Source organism: Triticum aestivum, chromosome 2B (assembly GCF_018294505.1).
Source record: "Triticum aestivum cultivar Chinese Spring chromosome 2B, IWGSC CS RefSeq v2.1, whole genome shotgun sequence".
In the NCBI taxonomy this organism is placed as follows: Eukaryota; Viridiplantae; Streptophyta; class Magnoliopsida; order Poales; family Poaceae; genus Triticum; species Triticum aestivum.
Genome location: NC_057798.1, coordinates 263,202,908 through 263,219,656, shown reverse-complemented (window position 1 = coordinate 263,219,656; position 16,749 = coordinate 263,202,908).

The window sequence follows — 16,749 nt, the reverse complement described above, 5'->3', positions numbered from 1 at the left end:
TTCCTGGCCGAGGTGTCGGGCGAGCCCCTCATCACGGATATTATGCTTAAAGGCCGCCAGGGCTTCGATGTTCGGACAGTCGACAATTTGGTTCTTTTCAGTTAGGAACCGAGTCCAGAATTTCCTGGCTGACTCTCCGGGCTGTTGGGTAATGTGACTCAAGTCATCAGCATCCGGTGGTCGCACGTACGTGCCCTGGAAGTTGTCGAGGAACGCGTCCTCCAGGTTTTCCAACTGCCGATGGAATTTGTCGGTAGGCTATTTAGCCAGTGCCAGGCCGGTCCTTTGAGTTTAAGGGGAAGATACTTGATGGCATGTAGATCGTCACCTCGGGCCATGTGAATGTGGAGAAGGAAATCTTCGATCCATACTGCAGGGTCTGTTGTGCCATCGTATGATTCGATGTTTACGGGTTTAAACCCTTTTGGGAATTCATGATCCATCACTTCGTTGGTGAAGTAGAGGGGGTGTGCGGCGCCTCTATGCCAGTCTATGTGGCTACGCAGTTCGAATGAGTCTGGTTAGCTATGTTCGGCCCGGCCGGACTTATTGATAGTGTATCCGGCGTGACGATCATTGTCACGTGTTGGGGGGCGCCCCCGCAATCTGTAGATCGATCTTGGCTGTCCTGCCTTGTTTTCCAGTATGTCTCGCAGGTCCTGCCTATCCCGGGCTGTAGTGTATTTGCATAGGGGTGTGGGCTGGTATTCGGGTTGATACGCCATTTTGTCCCGGACATGAGGTGGCCGGTCAGCCTCGTCCTGTGCTGGTAGTATGGGTTCCTCCTAGAGTTGAGGTAGCCACTTGTGCTTTGGATAACCTTTGGTGCGGCGCTCGAGTCCATATTCCTCGGCTGCCAGGACTTCCGCCCATCTATCTGTGAGCAGATCTTGATCAGCTTGGAGCTACTGCTGCTTCTTTTTCAGGCTCCTCGCAGTGGCCATAAGTCGGCGCATGAAGCGCTCCTGCTCTACGGGGTTCTCAGGCACGCCGAATTCGTCGTCGCTGAGGCTAATCTCGTCTTCGGAGGGGGGCATGTAATTTTCCTCCTCCGGGTATCCGTCCGTCGCCTGTTCGTCTAGGCTGACCTGCCCGTCTTCCTGTTCGGCCTGCTTGAAGGCAGGCTGATCGGGGTTGTATTCATCTTCGGCACCATCCGGATTGTTTTGGTCTCTTATGCCGGTATTGCTATGGTGGGGCTTGGAGCGGCGCCGATGACGCCCATGCTTTGCTTTCTTCCTTGAGGGGTTATCCTCCATTGCCTCATCGCCATTGGTTTCTTTCGGAGTGTCCACCATATATATATCATATGAGGATGTGGCTGTCCAGCGCCCCGTGGGCGGTGGTTCCTGTTCTTCTCCTACATCATTGTCCACACCGTCGATGTCTTTAGAGTCGAAGTCAAGCACGTGGTCAAATCATCGATCGTGGCAATGAAGTGGGTGGTGGGTGGGCAATGAATTCCCTCGTCGCCTGCTTCCCACTTGAGCTGGACATAGTTCGGCCAAGAGTCTCCTGACAAAGAGAGAGACTTTAACGAGTTCAGCATGTCGCCAAGGGGCGAGTGCTGGAAGATATCCGCAACGGTCAACTCCATTACCGGAGCCCAACCGGATTCGGCGGGCTCGGGGGTACGCGGACTGGAACCTACAGCCGGACACGAGTCCGGGGGTCCGGTGACACATGCTTCCTTGGGGGTGGAGTCTGTGTTTGGCTCTACCGCCGATGAGTTTGCGGCTTCTGAGGCGGGGTCTATCCACCCTTCCCTGGACGACGCAATCTGCCCCGGATTTAGGTCCGGAGCTCCTGCAGGCGCGATATCCTGAGTATTGTCCGACAGCAGGTCTAAGCCGCACTCGTCGTGACTGTTCGGCGCTCCTGGCGTAGGCTCGAATCCGTCGAAGATCAAGTCTCCACGGATATCAGCCATGTAGTTCAAGTTTCCGATCCTGACCTGATGGCCAGGGGCGTAGCTATCGATCTGCTCCAGATGGCCGAGCGAATTGGCCCACAGTGCGAAGCCGCCGAACACGAAGATCTGACCGGGGAGAAAAGTCTCACGGACCGCGTTGTTGTTGATGATTGAAGGATCCATCGAGACTTGCAGCGACGACACAGAGGAACTCTCAATGAAAGCACCAATGTCGGTGTCAAAACCGGCGGATCTCGGGTAGGGGGTCCCAATTTGTGCGTCTAAGGCTAATGGTAACAGGGGGCAAGGGACACGATGTTTTGCCTAGGTTCGGGCCCTCTCGATGGAGGTAAAACCCTACTTCCTGCTTGATTGATCTTGATGATATGAGTATTACAAGAGTTGATCTACCACGAGGTCGTAGAGGCTAAACCCTAGAAGCTAGCCTATAATGATTATGATTGTCCCTCCATGGACTAAACCCTTCGGTTTATATAGACACCAGAGGGGGCTAGGGTTTACACAGAGTCGGTTACAAAGAAGGAAATCTAATATCCGGATCGCCAAGCTTGTCTTCCATGCAAAGGAGAGTCACATCCAGACACGGGACGAAGTCTTGAGTCTTGTATCTTCACGGTTCATTAGTCCGGCCAAAGTATATAGTCCGGTTGTTCGGATACCCCCTAATCCAGGACTCCCTCAGCAAGCGCTCAAGCTCGCCTTCAAGGCGACTGCAGTGGTGCAGTTCACCAGCGCCGACACCCTGAAGGCCAAGGCGGCTGCGCCAACCAAGAAGAAGCAGTTGTTCACCCAAGACAAGGCGGAGTTGATACGTCCATTTTGCATCATGCTTTTATATCAATATTTATTGCATTATGGGCTGTTATTACACATTATACCTCAATACTTATGGCTATTCTCCCTTATTTAACAAGGTTTACCATGAAGAGGGGGAATGCCGGCAGCTGGAATTCTGGCTGGAAAAGGAGCAAACATTGGAAACCTATTCTGCACTGCTCCAAAAATCCTGAAACTCCACGAAACTTATTTTTGGAATTAATAAGAATTATTGAGCGGAAGAAATACCAGAGGGGGGCCACACCCTGGCTAGGAGGGTGGAGGCGTGCCCACCCCTACTGGGCGCACCCCCTGTCTCCTGGGCCCCCTGGTGGCCCTCCAGTGTCCATCTTCTCCTATATGAAGGCTTTTACCCTGGAAAAAGTCGTGGGCAAGCTTACGGGACGAAACTCTGCCGCCACGAGGCGGAACCTTGGTGGAACCAATCTAGAGCTCCGGCAGAGCTGTTCTGCCGGGGACACTTCCCTCCGGGAGGGGGAAATCATCACCATCATCATCACCAACGATCCTCTCATCGGGAGGGGGTCAATCTCCATCAACATCTTCACCAGCACCATCTCCTCTCAAAACCCTAGTTCATCTCTTGTATCCAATCTTGTATCCAAGCCACAAATTGGTAGTTGTGGGTTGCTAGTAGTGTTGATTACTCCTTGTAGTTGATGCTAATTGGTTTACTTGGTGGAAGATCATATGTTCAGATCCTTAATGCATATTATTACTCCTTTGATTATGAACATGAACATGCTTTGTGAGTAGTTACGTTTGTTCCTGAGGACATGGGTGAAGTCTTGCTATTAGTAGTCATGTGAAATTTGGTATTCGTTCGATATTTTGATGAGATGTATGTTGTCTTTCCTCTAGTGGTGTTATGTGAACGTAGACTACATGACACTTCACCATTATTTGGGCCTAGAGGAAGGCATTGGGAAGTAATAAGTAGATGATGGGTTGCTAGAGTGACAGAAGCTTAAACCCTAGTTTATGCGTTGCTTCATAAGGGGCTGATTTGGATCCATATGTTTAATGTTGTGGTTAGGTTTACCTTGATACTTCTTTTGTAGTTGCGGATGCTTGCAATAGGGGTTAATCATAAGTGGGATGCTTGTCCAAGTAACGGCAGTACCCAAGCACCGGCCCACTCACATATCAAATTATCGAAGTACTGAACGCGAATCATATGAGCGTGATGAAAACTAGCTTGATGATAATTCCCATGTGTCCTCGGGAGCTCTTTTCTCATTATAAGAAATTGTCCAGGCTTATCCTTTGCTACAAAAAGGATTGGGCCACCTTGCTGCACTTTATTTACTTTATTTACTTGTTACTCGTTACAATTTATCTTATCACAAAACTATCTATTACCTACAATTTCAGTGCTTGCAGAGAAAACCTTACCGAAAACCGCTTATCATTTCCTTCTGCTCCTCGTTGGGTTCGACACTCTTACTTATCGAAAGGACTATGATAGATACCCTACACTTGTGGGTCATCAAGGATGGATCCTCCGGCGCCACCTTCACCATTGGCGCCAATCTCGACCCCGAACAAGAAGAGGCTCTAGTGAAATTCCTGTGCGCGAACAAGGAGGTGTTCGCGTGGGAACCCAAGCAGCTAGCGGGGGTCCAAAGGCAGGTGATCAAGAACCACCTGAATGTGTGCCCCAATGTGAGCCCCGTGAAGCAGAAAGCAAGGCAGTAGTCCACCGAGAAGCAGGCCTTCATCGTCCAAGAAACCCGCAAGCTAGAAGCTGCGGGAGTCATTCGCGAGGTTCGCTATCCGGAATGGCTGGCAAACCCTGTTGTTGTGCCGAAGAAGGGAGGAAAGGAGCGCACGTGCGTCGACTTCACCAACCTCAACAAGTCTTGCCCACAAGATCCGTTCCTGCTCCCCCACATCGACCAAATCGTCGACTCCACCGCTGAGTGTGACATGTTGTGCTTCCTGGATGCCTTCTCGGGCTATCACCAAATCAAGATGGCGGTAGAAGATGTGGAGAAAATGGCCTTCCTGACCCCGTGCAGGGTGTACTGCTACACCTGCATGCCATTCGGATTGCGCAACGCAAGCACAACCTTTCAGCGACTGATGCATATCTCCTTGGGCTGGCAGCTCGGGAGAAACGCCGAGGCCTACATCGACGACATCGTGGTGAAGTATCGGGAGGCAAAGACCCTGATACAGGACCTGGAAGAAACCTTCGCGAGCCTTCGTGAAGTGGACCTGCGGCTCAACCCGTAGAAGTGCGTGTTCGGTGTTCCTTCTTGCAAGCTTCTAGGCTTCCTCGTGTCCCATAGAGGGATCGAGGCTAACCCAAAGAAGGTCAAGGCAATCGAAGACATGAGTCTGCCGCAAACCCTCAGGGAAATGCAGAAGCTCACCGGATGAGTAACTGCGTTAGGGCGCTTTATCTCCAAGCTGGGGGAACATGCCCTGCCCTTCTTCAAGCTGATGGAGAAGAAGGGCCCATTCAAATGGACTCAAGAGGCTGACGAAGCGTTCCAAGATCTCAAGAAGTACCTGACCAGCCCTCCGGTGATGGTGGCTCCACGCCCTCAGGAGCCCTTGGTGCTCTACCTCGCCGCCACACCCTACTCCGCTAGTGTAGCTCTGGTGGCGGTTCGGGGCGAGCACCAGGTCAAGGCCGCATCGGCCGCAACCCCGACCGCGGCAGCTCAAGGCCAAGAAGGCCTCGCGAAGGCCACGACCTCGGTAGATGGGGACCAGCCTTAATAGGAAGACGCCTCCTAGGCTGAGGGGACCTCATTGAGCAACCAGGAGCCGGGGGCTCTGACGTCTTAGGAGGCGCTCAACTCTCCGGAGGGTGCGGGCTTAGTCGGCGCGCCCACCCTCGTCGAGCATCCCGTGTATTTTGTCAGCACGGTGCTGCGGGATGCAAGGGCGCGGTACCCCATGCCTCAAAAGCTCTTGCTCGTGCTATTGGTGGCCTCGTGGAAGCTGAGGCGCTACTTCCAAGGTCACCCCATCAAGGTCGTCTCAGCCTACCCATTGGAGAGGGTGCTTAGGAGTCCCAACTCCGCGGGAAGGGTCACTGAATGGAACATCGAGCTGCAAGTGTTTCAGTTAGAATTCAGCACGACCAGAGTCGTCAAAGGAGCCACACTTGCAAATTTTGTGGCAGAATGGACAGAGGCACCAGGGCTCGAAGCAGGCGAAGATCGGTTGCTTTCCCCGGGAAGCGAGGCACCAGACGACTGGGTTATGCACTTCGATGGGGCATTCTCGCGGCATGGTGCGGGGGAAGGTGCAGTGCTTATATCCCCCACTCAGGACAAGCTCTATTACGCCGTGCAGCTCTGTTTCTAGCTTGGCGAGAAGGTTTCCAACAATATAGCAGAATACGAGGGCCTCATAGTAGGCTTAAAGGTCGCGGCCGCACTAGGGGTGAAGTGCCTCATCATCAAGGGTGACTCACAGCTCCTCGTCAACTTCTCCAACAGTGTACAAGCCCAAGGACGAGCACATGGAAGTGTACCTTGCACAGGTGCGCAAGATGGAAAAGCAGTTTCTGGGGCTGGAGCTGCAGCATGTGCCTCGCGGCACCAACCAGGAGGCAGATGACATCGCGAAGAGGGCGTCGAGGTGGCTGCCTCAGGAGCCTGGCATTTTCGAGGAACGACTCTTCAAGCCCTCAGTAGCACCGTCACTATCAAGCACAGCGCAACCTCGGGAGGAACTCCCTCAACCGCCTGCCTCAAGAGCTCTGGCCTGTGGCCCGACCTCAGGAGCATGCTTGCTCCTGGCGCTGGAGCCTCAGGAAGGATGCTGGACTGTGGAGCTCAAGGATTACCTGTTGCCAGGGACTTTACCAGAGAAAGAAGAAGATGCGGAGCGCGTGGCCCGGCAGGCCATGGCCTACTACATCCAAGATGGAAAGCTCTACCAGAAGCGGCCAAATGGTGTTTCCCTGCGTTGCATCTCCAGGGAACAGGGGAAGGAGTTGCTGGTAGACATTCACGGTGGAGACTGTGGGAACCACTCGTCATCACGAACCCTCGTCGGCAAGGCGTTTAGCAGCGGGTTTTATTGGCCTACAGCACTCAACGACGCGACCAAGCTGGTGAAGGCTTGTGAAGCCTGTCAATTCCACGCCAAGCAGATTCATCAGCCAGCTCAGGGCCTGCAGACCATTCCACTCTCATGGCCATTCGCGGTTTGGGGGCTGGACATTTTGAGACCGTTCCCTCGGGCACCAGGAGGCTATCGCTATCTCTACGTTGCCATTGACAAGTTCACCAAGTGGGCGGAGGTGGAAGCTGCCCGCACCATCCCAGCTGGCTCCGCAGTCAAGTTCATCAAGCAGGGGCGGGCCCAGATCAATTCATGGGTATTCACATGAATACCCATTATTTTTGCAAAATACTATGCATATATAAGGTTTATATTATGTACTATATATGAAAGAAAAGAGGTTTACAGGTTGTGTACGCAGTTACCCCATGGACTAGCTAGCCCACCTGGTCCTTTTTTCTCTCGTCCCGCTCCAAACATGGCCTAATGGCCGAATTCTCCTTCACGTATTCAAAATTCTTGCAGTGAACGTGGGATAGCCCTGATCGATCTATCGGATCGCACAAACCGGTGCCTCCTCCCAGATCTCATCGCTAGAAAGCACATGCTAAGCAGCCGTGCGGTGGCGGGGGCATGGGTCGCGGTGCCATGCCGGCACGCGACGGTGCCGCGCATGCATCGATGGTGGAGATTTTGAGTCGAGTCACCGAGCTCATCCGTCAGTCGACAAACTGATCTCTTCAGATACGTTTTCGATTTTTTTTCTCTCCACGGGATGTGCTTTCCTTGGATTCTTTTTATGGAGGTGCTTCAGATTCAGAGTTGTTTGTTTGTCAAATCTTCTTTTGTTTTGGACAAATTGGCATTAGTAGTAAGTACAGTGTTAATTTATTTTGGATGTATTGGCATTAGTATTACTACCCTCCATTTCTATCAGATGTTGCCACTTTGATATGTTGAATAATCAATACTTTCATATGTTGAACACAGTTTTAAGTTATGATTTTAGATTAAAAAAATCAAGTTATGATCAGAATCTATGGTACTCTTCCCCTAATTTTTTATCTTTTATATACTATAGAATTCATATAAAAATATAGCTATAATCTTTTATACATGCCAAAGACAAGAGGTTGTAAAAAAATGTAAGCCCTAAATTTTGAATACACGCTCCTAAAATTCTGGGCCCGCCCCTGTCATCAAGGGCCTCGTGAGCCGATTCAGGGTGCCTAATCGCATCATCACCGACAACGGTTCACAGTTCACAAGCAATCTCTTCAAAACATATTGTGCTAACCTTGGAATGCAAATATGCTACGCTTCGGTGGCACACCCTCGGAGCAACGATCAGGCTGAACGCACCAACACAGAGGTCCTGAAGGGCCTCAAAAGCAGGACCTTCAAGAAGAAGCTAGAGGCATGTGGCAGGGGCTGGTACGACGAGCTCCAGTCCGTGCTATGGTCCATCCGCACTACCGCCACAAGTCGACCGGCGAAACCCGGTTCTTCCTCGTCTATGGAGCAGAGGCGGTCCTCCCTCACGAGGTCAGGCATCACTCCATGCGGGTCCTGGCGTTTGACGAAGTGCGGCAGGGTGCCATGCGGGGGATGGATCTCACGCTGGGGGAGGAACACCGTCGGAAGGCCGCGCTACGAGCGGCAAGATACCAGCAGGCGCTGCGGCGGTACCACTACTGCAACATCCGCCCCAGGACTCTCGAGGTAGGTGACCTCGTGCTCAGGCGGGTGCTCTCTAGGGAAGGGCTGCACAAGCTCTCGCCCATGTGGGAGGGCTCGTTCAAGGTTGTTCATGTTTCTAGACCTGGCTCCGCGCGCTTGGAGACCCAAGAAGGGGTGCCCATTACGAACGCGTGGTACATTCAGCACCTCCGGAGATTCTACCCTTGAAGTAAGGCCCAGTGCCTGTAAAGAAGGCCCGACGCTTGTGAAGAGGGGCCCAGTGCCTGCAAAGAAGGCCCAGTGCCTGTGAAGCTCTCCGCTACAAGAAAAGGCCCAGTGCCTGTGAAGAAGGCCAATGCCTGTGAAGCTCGCCGCCCGTGACACTCTCACGTAATAATGAGTTGGGGCTGTACACGCCCCGGAGTCTCCGGAGTGCTGCGCTTGGGCCTCGGGGGCTCCCGCCCACGCTCAGTGGCAGCACTTAGCTCCGCACTGGTGAGAAGACGTCGAAGACTAGACTAGCTGCCGGACGCGGCTTTTCATTTGCTTTCCGCAGTTGGCTTGTTCACCCTTGTTCGAGACTTTATTGTAGCTGCTTCTAGTGTTGTTTGCCATCCCCTGCCCGTGATTCTCCATCTCTGTTTTTCGCTTGACTCATTCTCTTTTGCAAGCCTCACGAGGGGGCTGCGCGGGCACCCTCGTGAGCACCTTCTTGCCTAAATTCGCGAGGCTCCCTCACTCAAGTTCACAGCAGGAGCACAGGACCTAAGTCGGTCACCCTCGCGACAAAGGTTCAAAAGCTATCCTCTCGACTAATTTTTGCAGGCCTCAAGATGCCCGGCGAGGCCTCAGGCTAGTACTTCACGAGGCGAAAGCTGCAGCGAACCCCCCGAGCTAAGTTGTTCCTACGCGCAAGCACACAGCCGCAGAACAATAACATAGCACGGGAATGGCAGAAATAACATGGTAATTAGGGGTAATAGTCTTGCACACCCCAGCGGGGCTCCATACTTCTCTCTCTCTCTCTATGCAGGAAAAAGAAAAAGAAAATAAATGTGGCGCACCTAGCGACGACTCGCGAGGAGAGATCTGCACCACCCTCCCGAGCTCAATCAAACTCCTGCTCACGTTTCACCGAGGCGCGACGACGGGACGACCCGCTACCATCCCCGAAGCGGGCGCAGCGGCACGACGGCTGGTCGCGGCCACCGCTGGAGGAGCTGCACCTGAGAGGGAGCCACTGAAGCTTGGTGAGTTGCGGACGCCGCTAGGAGCAGGCTTGCCTTCGTCCTCATCACAGCCGTCGCCAAGGCCAAGCACCCATTCGCCGTCATCGTGCTCAGGGCAGCACCAGACACGACGGCCATCTTCTCCGAACACCCTCACGTAGAGGGTGGCGTCACCATCGAACTTGAAGTGCAGGTGCACCGTCGGCCCAGGCCACGCGCGTGGGCAAACATCTGCCAGCCGCGGGCTAGGGCCACATTCCTGACGACGGAGATCTCCATCGCGACCCAGGAGGCTCTACTGCAGCAGCCGTCCTCCTGGAGCCTAAGCCCACAAGGGGCACCGACCGGCAGTTCTCCAGCGAAGAAGTGGGGGAGCTGGAGCCAGTTGCCGGCCAGATCTGCCGACCACACAACAAACTCCGTCAGCACCTCTGCCAAGTGAAAGCATGGACGGGGAGGCCGCGCAGCCACGACACGTCTTCCCCCACTAATCGAGCGGCCTTCACCGTGCGAAGGACCACCACCGCGACCACGGGGAGCCACTGCAGGGGTCACGAAGCGCTTGCGGGGTCTACCCCGGCCGCGCTTGGGTGGAGGAGAGGCAGGCCCTTCCTAGAGAGCCTTCCCCTTCTCCGCAGTCGAAAGCCTCTTCATAGGCGCCATGGGGCACGGCGAGCAACTAGAGGAAGAAGAAAGAAGAAGCAGGCAGAGAAAGGGGAGATGTGCAGCAGGGGATCACGCCCCCTGCATTTATAGTCAAGAGGAGGCCAACCGTCGGCTTCCACGATCGCAGGAAATCATGACTCTTTTTGCATGCAGTAGGGACTCATGAAATCGGGCAGTTGCCGAGGCAGCATGGGGAAGCGGAGACGCCCGCGTCCAATCAACCGCCACGCGGCTACCAAGGCCGCAGACTGTTGGGGCCCGCGGTGCTCCGCACTTGCCCTTTCGCTTCACTGCTAAGCCAAGTTCGAGCACGCCTTGGGCCCGGGGGCTACTGTCGGCATTCTGGGAATGGGGGTCCCCAGACTTGCCTGCCTGCGGCCTGCGGCGTGGCTCAAGTGGTGGCCCAGTACGGCCCGTCTTCATCAACCCAAGCTCAAGACCCTCGCGAGGGGCCAAGCCTCACGGGGCGGACGACCCAAGGCTTCCTCTAGGATGGCCTCACCAGGCAGGCTCGCGAGGAGGTGGAGAGATCAAGGCGGGAGTACCTCGCGAGGTGCTCGTGACGCAAGCCATGACGATCAAGGCCAGGCGGGCGCCAGCCTGCGCAGTGTCCTCGTTTCCTCTTTGGTGCAAAGGGGGCAAGCGTAGGTGCGGAGTACCGAGGCATCAAGCAAAGGTTACCATTTCGGTGCAACGAGACCAAGACCAGCAGAGCGGCAGGATGGAGGTCACCGTGGAGCCCAAGATGGCGTCATCGCCAGTGCCTTTGGTAGTCGAAGACCAACTTTACTCAGGATAACTTGTACTAGATGTTCCCCTTCAAAATGGCCGTTGTTGGCTCCCTTCCCGCTCAATATTTGGGAAGAGGACCAGGGCCTCTATAAATAGAGATAGCCACCGAAGTAGAGGGCATCGAGTTCTCATCGGATCCAGAGGCGACCAAACTCACCCAAGCAGAACATTGCACCAGCCTAAGAACACCTCTTGCGAGGCTGTTCTTCCACTGTACTGTTCATCATCAGCCCCTGAGGCAATCCACCACACCACACACTGGATTAGGGTATTACACCACAATGGTGGCCCAAACCAGTATAAACCTTTCGTCCCTTGTGTTCATCGTGTAGCTTAGATTCTTAGCAAGGTGTTGGGACGCGGATCGGTAGGGGGAAGATCTCCGCGCGCACCCCGGAGTTCGAACCTTAAGGATTTTGCCGGAACCCGATATCCGACAATTACCATAGGAATTTCCATAATTATTAGATGAATTTCCGGAGTACGCACTAGGATTAAACTTACCCCTATAAGCATTGTTATTGAAATAATTTGGAGGGACAAAATTCATATCAATGGACTCATTATTTTGCTCAACCAAAGTAGATAATGGCACATCATTAGGATCAAAATGAGCACTCTTATTAGCATCCATTTTCATTAGTGCATCTATTTTATCACTCCAAGTATTAATTTCTTCATTAGAATTCACCTTTCTACTAGTTGGAGTTCTTTCAGTGTGCCATTGTGAATAATTTGCCATAATATTATCAAGGAGTTTTGTAGCTTCTCCTAATGTGATATCCATAAAAGTACCCCCGCGACAAAGTCTAAAAGATTTATAAAAACAAAGTTTAATCCGGCATAAAAAAATGTGTTTGATCATCCATAAGCTTAAACCATGAGTAGGGCAATTTCTCATCATTAATTTCATTATCTCCCAAGATTGTGCAACATGTTCATGCTCAGGTTGTTTAAAATTCATAATTTGATTTCTTACAGAAATAATTTTTGCGGGAGGAAAATACTTTGAAATAAAAGCATCCTTACACTTATCCCAAGAATCAATAATATTTTGCGGCAAGGATGAAAACCAAGTTTTAGCATGGCCACGTAGTGAGAATGGAAATAATTTTAGTTTGACAATATCATTATACACATCTTTTTTCTTTTGCATATCGCATAATTCAACAGAAGTATTAAGATAGGATGCAACATCTTCATTAGGACTGCCAGAAAATTGTTCTTTTATAACAAGATTTAGCAAAGTAGCATTAATACCACACGACTCCGCACTAGTGGCGGGAGGAGCAATTGGAGTACTAATAAAATCAGTATTATTAGTATTGGAATAGTCACACAACTTGGTATTTTCTTGAGACATAGCGACAAAGCAAGCAACCAAGCAAACGAAAATATATTTGTGTTAAAAAAATTGTTTTAGAAGTGGGGGAGATAAAAATGATAGGCAAATGGAAAATGAAAGTAATAACAAGTAGATTATAGTTTATGCAAAGGTACTTGATAGGTTTTGGTAATGTCTCCCCGACAACGGCGCCAGAAATTCTTCCTACTACATATGAGCTATGTTGGGATTTCCTCGAAGAGAGGATGAAGCAGTACAGTAGAGATAAGTATTTTCCTAAATTTATCAATCTAGTAGGAGAACCACACAGAACCTCATTAGCAGCATGTGCACACACAAAAGCAAATACTTGCACCCAATGCAAACAAGGGGGTTATCAATCCCCTCGGCGGTTATTTGCAAGGATCAAATCTCGTAGTGGTAGATAGATAAATAAAACCTAAAATAAAAATGTTAAATAAATTGCAGCAATGTATTGTTGGATTTTATACATGATAAAAGTAGACCCAGGGCTATAGTTTTCACTAGAGGCTTCTCGCTTGAGCACATACAGTACGGTGGGTGAACAAATTACTGTTGGGCAATTGATAGAAAAGTGCATAGTTATGACGATATTCAAGGCAATGATCATGTATATAGGAATCACATCCGAGAAAAGTAGATCGAATCCTGCCTACATCTACTACTATTACTCCACCCATCGACCGCCATCCAGCATGCATCTAGGGTATTAAGTTAATAAAAACGGAGTAACGCCTTAAGCAAGATGACATGATGTAGACAAAGTAAACCCAAGCAATATAAATAAACCCTATCTTTTTATCCTTAATGGAAATAATACAAATACATTTCATGTCCCTTTCAGTCACTGGGATTGAGCATCGCAAGATTGAACCCATCACAAAGCACCTCTCCATTGCAAGAAAAATCAATCTAGTTGGCCAAACTAAATGGATAGATCGGAGAGAAAACAATGCTATAACAACCATGCATAAAAGAATTAAGAGAAGACTAAGTTAATATTCATGAATAATCTGATCATAAACCCACAATTCATCGGATCCCAACAAACACACCGCAAAAGAAGATTACATGAATAGAACTCCAAGAACATCGAGGAGAACATTGTATTGAAGATCAAAGAGGGACAAGAATCCATCTAGCTACTAGTTATGCACCCATAGGTCTGTGGTAAACTACTTACGCATCATCGTAAGGGCAATAAGGTTGATGTAGAAGCCCTCTGTGATCGATTTCCCCTCCTGGATGGTGCCCGAAAAGGCCTCCATATGGGATTGTGGAAGAACAGAAACTTGGGGCAGCAGAAAAAGTATTTTCGGTGGCTCTCTAATATATTGTGAATATTTGGAAATTTATATAGGTGGAATTAGGTAAAGACGTGCCACGAGGTGCCCACAAGCCCGGAGGGCGCGCCTACCCCCCTGGGGCGTGCCCCCCGAGCTTGTCATTCCCTCGTGGCTCGTCTGGTCTTATCCCAAAAATTCTAGGGTCCCTTCTGGTCCAGAAAATATTAATCAAAAGTTTTTTCTCCATTTGGACTCTGTTTTATATTGATTTTTTGAGAAGCCAAAAACAAGCAAAATAATAGCAACTGACACTGGGCACTAGCTTAATAGGTTAGTCCCCAAAAATGATATGAAATTGCATATAAAATGTCCAAGATTGATATTATAATAGCATGGAACAATAAAAAATTATAGATACGTTGGAGATGTATCAGAGGTGCACTTTTCCTGTCAATGATTTAACGATAAAGGTTTCCAATATCCTCCATGCTAAACATGTTAATGACAGTTCCCATGATTTTACACCCCCCTCAACAATACTAATACAAACCATGGCTAGCCTAATCCATGGGTACCTACCAACTTTCATTTTTCTAGGGGAGTACCATTTTAAAAAAAGGGACCGGGCATCCCTATTACCAGCCTCTCTGATAAATTTACAAGCCAAATAAGTACTCGTCATGACTAAAACACATTTAGCATGGAAGATAATGGCTACCCCCACCGCTCCATGACCTATACAGGCAGACAAAACAAGAGTTTATTTGAAGGCTTAGAGGTGGCACATGCAAATTTACTTGGAATGGCAGTGAAATACCATCTATAAGTAGGTATGGTGGACACTTTGTGGCATAAACTTGCTTCAAGGATTAGATGCACAAGTGGTAATTCTTCTTAGTATAGGAAAAAAAACTAGCGTAAGACTGGGAGCAACCACTTTACCAAGAACAAAAACCACAATCATGCATTCTCTAATAGTAATTATTGAGAAAATATAATCATGATGATAACCTAAAATCCTGAATAGCACCAAGGCTGAACTGGAATTTATCAAGCATATGTAAACATGTGCCAAGCCGATCACCCATCCTTCATTGAGAGATACTTACTACCACAACATGATAGTTTCAACCTAATAAACTAATACCCCTTACTTGATTAAAGATGTGCAATATCATAGTCTCACTTCTATTTTAACAGATTAAACGGAAGATGCATGTTTACTTCTCAATACATATATAATTTCAAATGCATGGCATTCACTTCATTCATAAATTTACATTAAGGATATAAGTTAAGAACAAGAGTAAATAATAAACTACTCCAAAAGATATGAGTGAAAAAAAGAGTAGTTAAGTAAATAGGTAGCTATGTATAAACTCTATCCGAATCAAGAAGTTAAGATATAATTATTGTATCTAATAGTAAACAAAATAAAAATGAAACAAAAGGACGCTCCCATAATAACACAAATAATGTGAACAAATAAAAACATAGGCTCAATCGAGACTATTCGATAGTTATTGATGAAGAAATGTGGGATGCCTATGTGGGGCATCCCCAAGCTTAGATGCTTCAAACTTTTCAAAAAACTAGCTTGAGGTGCCTTGGGCATCCCCAAGATTGAGTTCTTTTGTCTCCCTAATTCCTCTCATATCACAATCTCCCCCGAGTCTTAAAAACTTCATTCACACAAAACTTAACAGAACTCGTGAGATATGTTAGTACAAAATAAATTTAAAACCTTAACATTCTCTACTGGAGAAACTCGCAAAAATTATAATTAAACATTGCATACTAAATGCCTACACATATTTAACATCTCTATCCACTAATAGAAAACATTAAATAAGCAAACAATGCAACTATAATAGCAATCGGTCTAAACAGAATAGTATGTAAAGGAGGAATAAATTATCATACTTCTGTAACTTCGAAAATTCTTAAAATTTAGCATGTAACATATAACTCATACATTCTTATTGTGTAAAAATTTAAAGATTTATTCACGTTCTGAATTTCCAGGAATATTCAGGAGATAACATAAAACTTTCTATTTTCAAATAACAACTCATAAACTTGCAAACTAAGCATGGTAAAGGCTATACTTGGCACTTTATTAAAATAAAATATACAAAACATGACTAATAAAATATCATTAATCATGTAAACACACAAAAACATAAAAGATAAATATTGGGTTGCCTCCCAACAAGCACTTTTATTTAATGCCTTTTAGCTAGACTGTTAGTGGAAATGACGCCTATGGGATCACAAGAATCCCTACGATGGTTGTGGGGCGCAGGGTCATGAGAAGAGCGGGATCAGCAGTCAGCACAAGCACTCGGGTCGTTTACCCAGGTTCGGGCCACAAGGATGCGTAATATCCTAGTCCTGCTTCTGTGTGTATATTAGTGTTCTTGGAGTTCTTGAGCTAGCTACGATGAGTGTAACTTGTCCAAGGGTCCGAATCCCTCTCCTGGATGCCTCAGGCCTCCTTTTATAGTCAAGGGGATCGCCACAGTGGCACACAGGAGGTGGCATCGGTGTACAGTGGCTAAGCCTATCGCTTAGCCATTACGGGACAAGACGCATTAAATGCGCCTCTAAAGTGTCCCCTTGCTTTACCGCCGCCTTGCCCTACATCGACACACGCCTGGGCCAGCGAGGCGGTCAGCGCCATGTAGGCTAGTAGGCTGCTGAGGTGGCACGGTGGCAGGGCCTTCACGCAGATTTGCATGCTACCACGTAGGCATGCGCTGAGTTGGCTTGGAAGCCTCACGCTGACATGCAGGTGCCTGCCTAGCTGGTGGACTGGTAGCTGCATGGGAGCGGTGGTGGAAACTTGGCGGGCGTGGGCCTGGCTGTGGCCCCGCGGATGTCCTCGACAAGGGCCTTGCCGGGGCCCTGGCAAGGGTCTTGCCGTGGCGT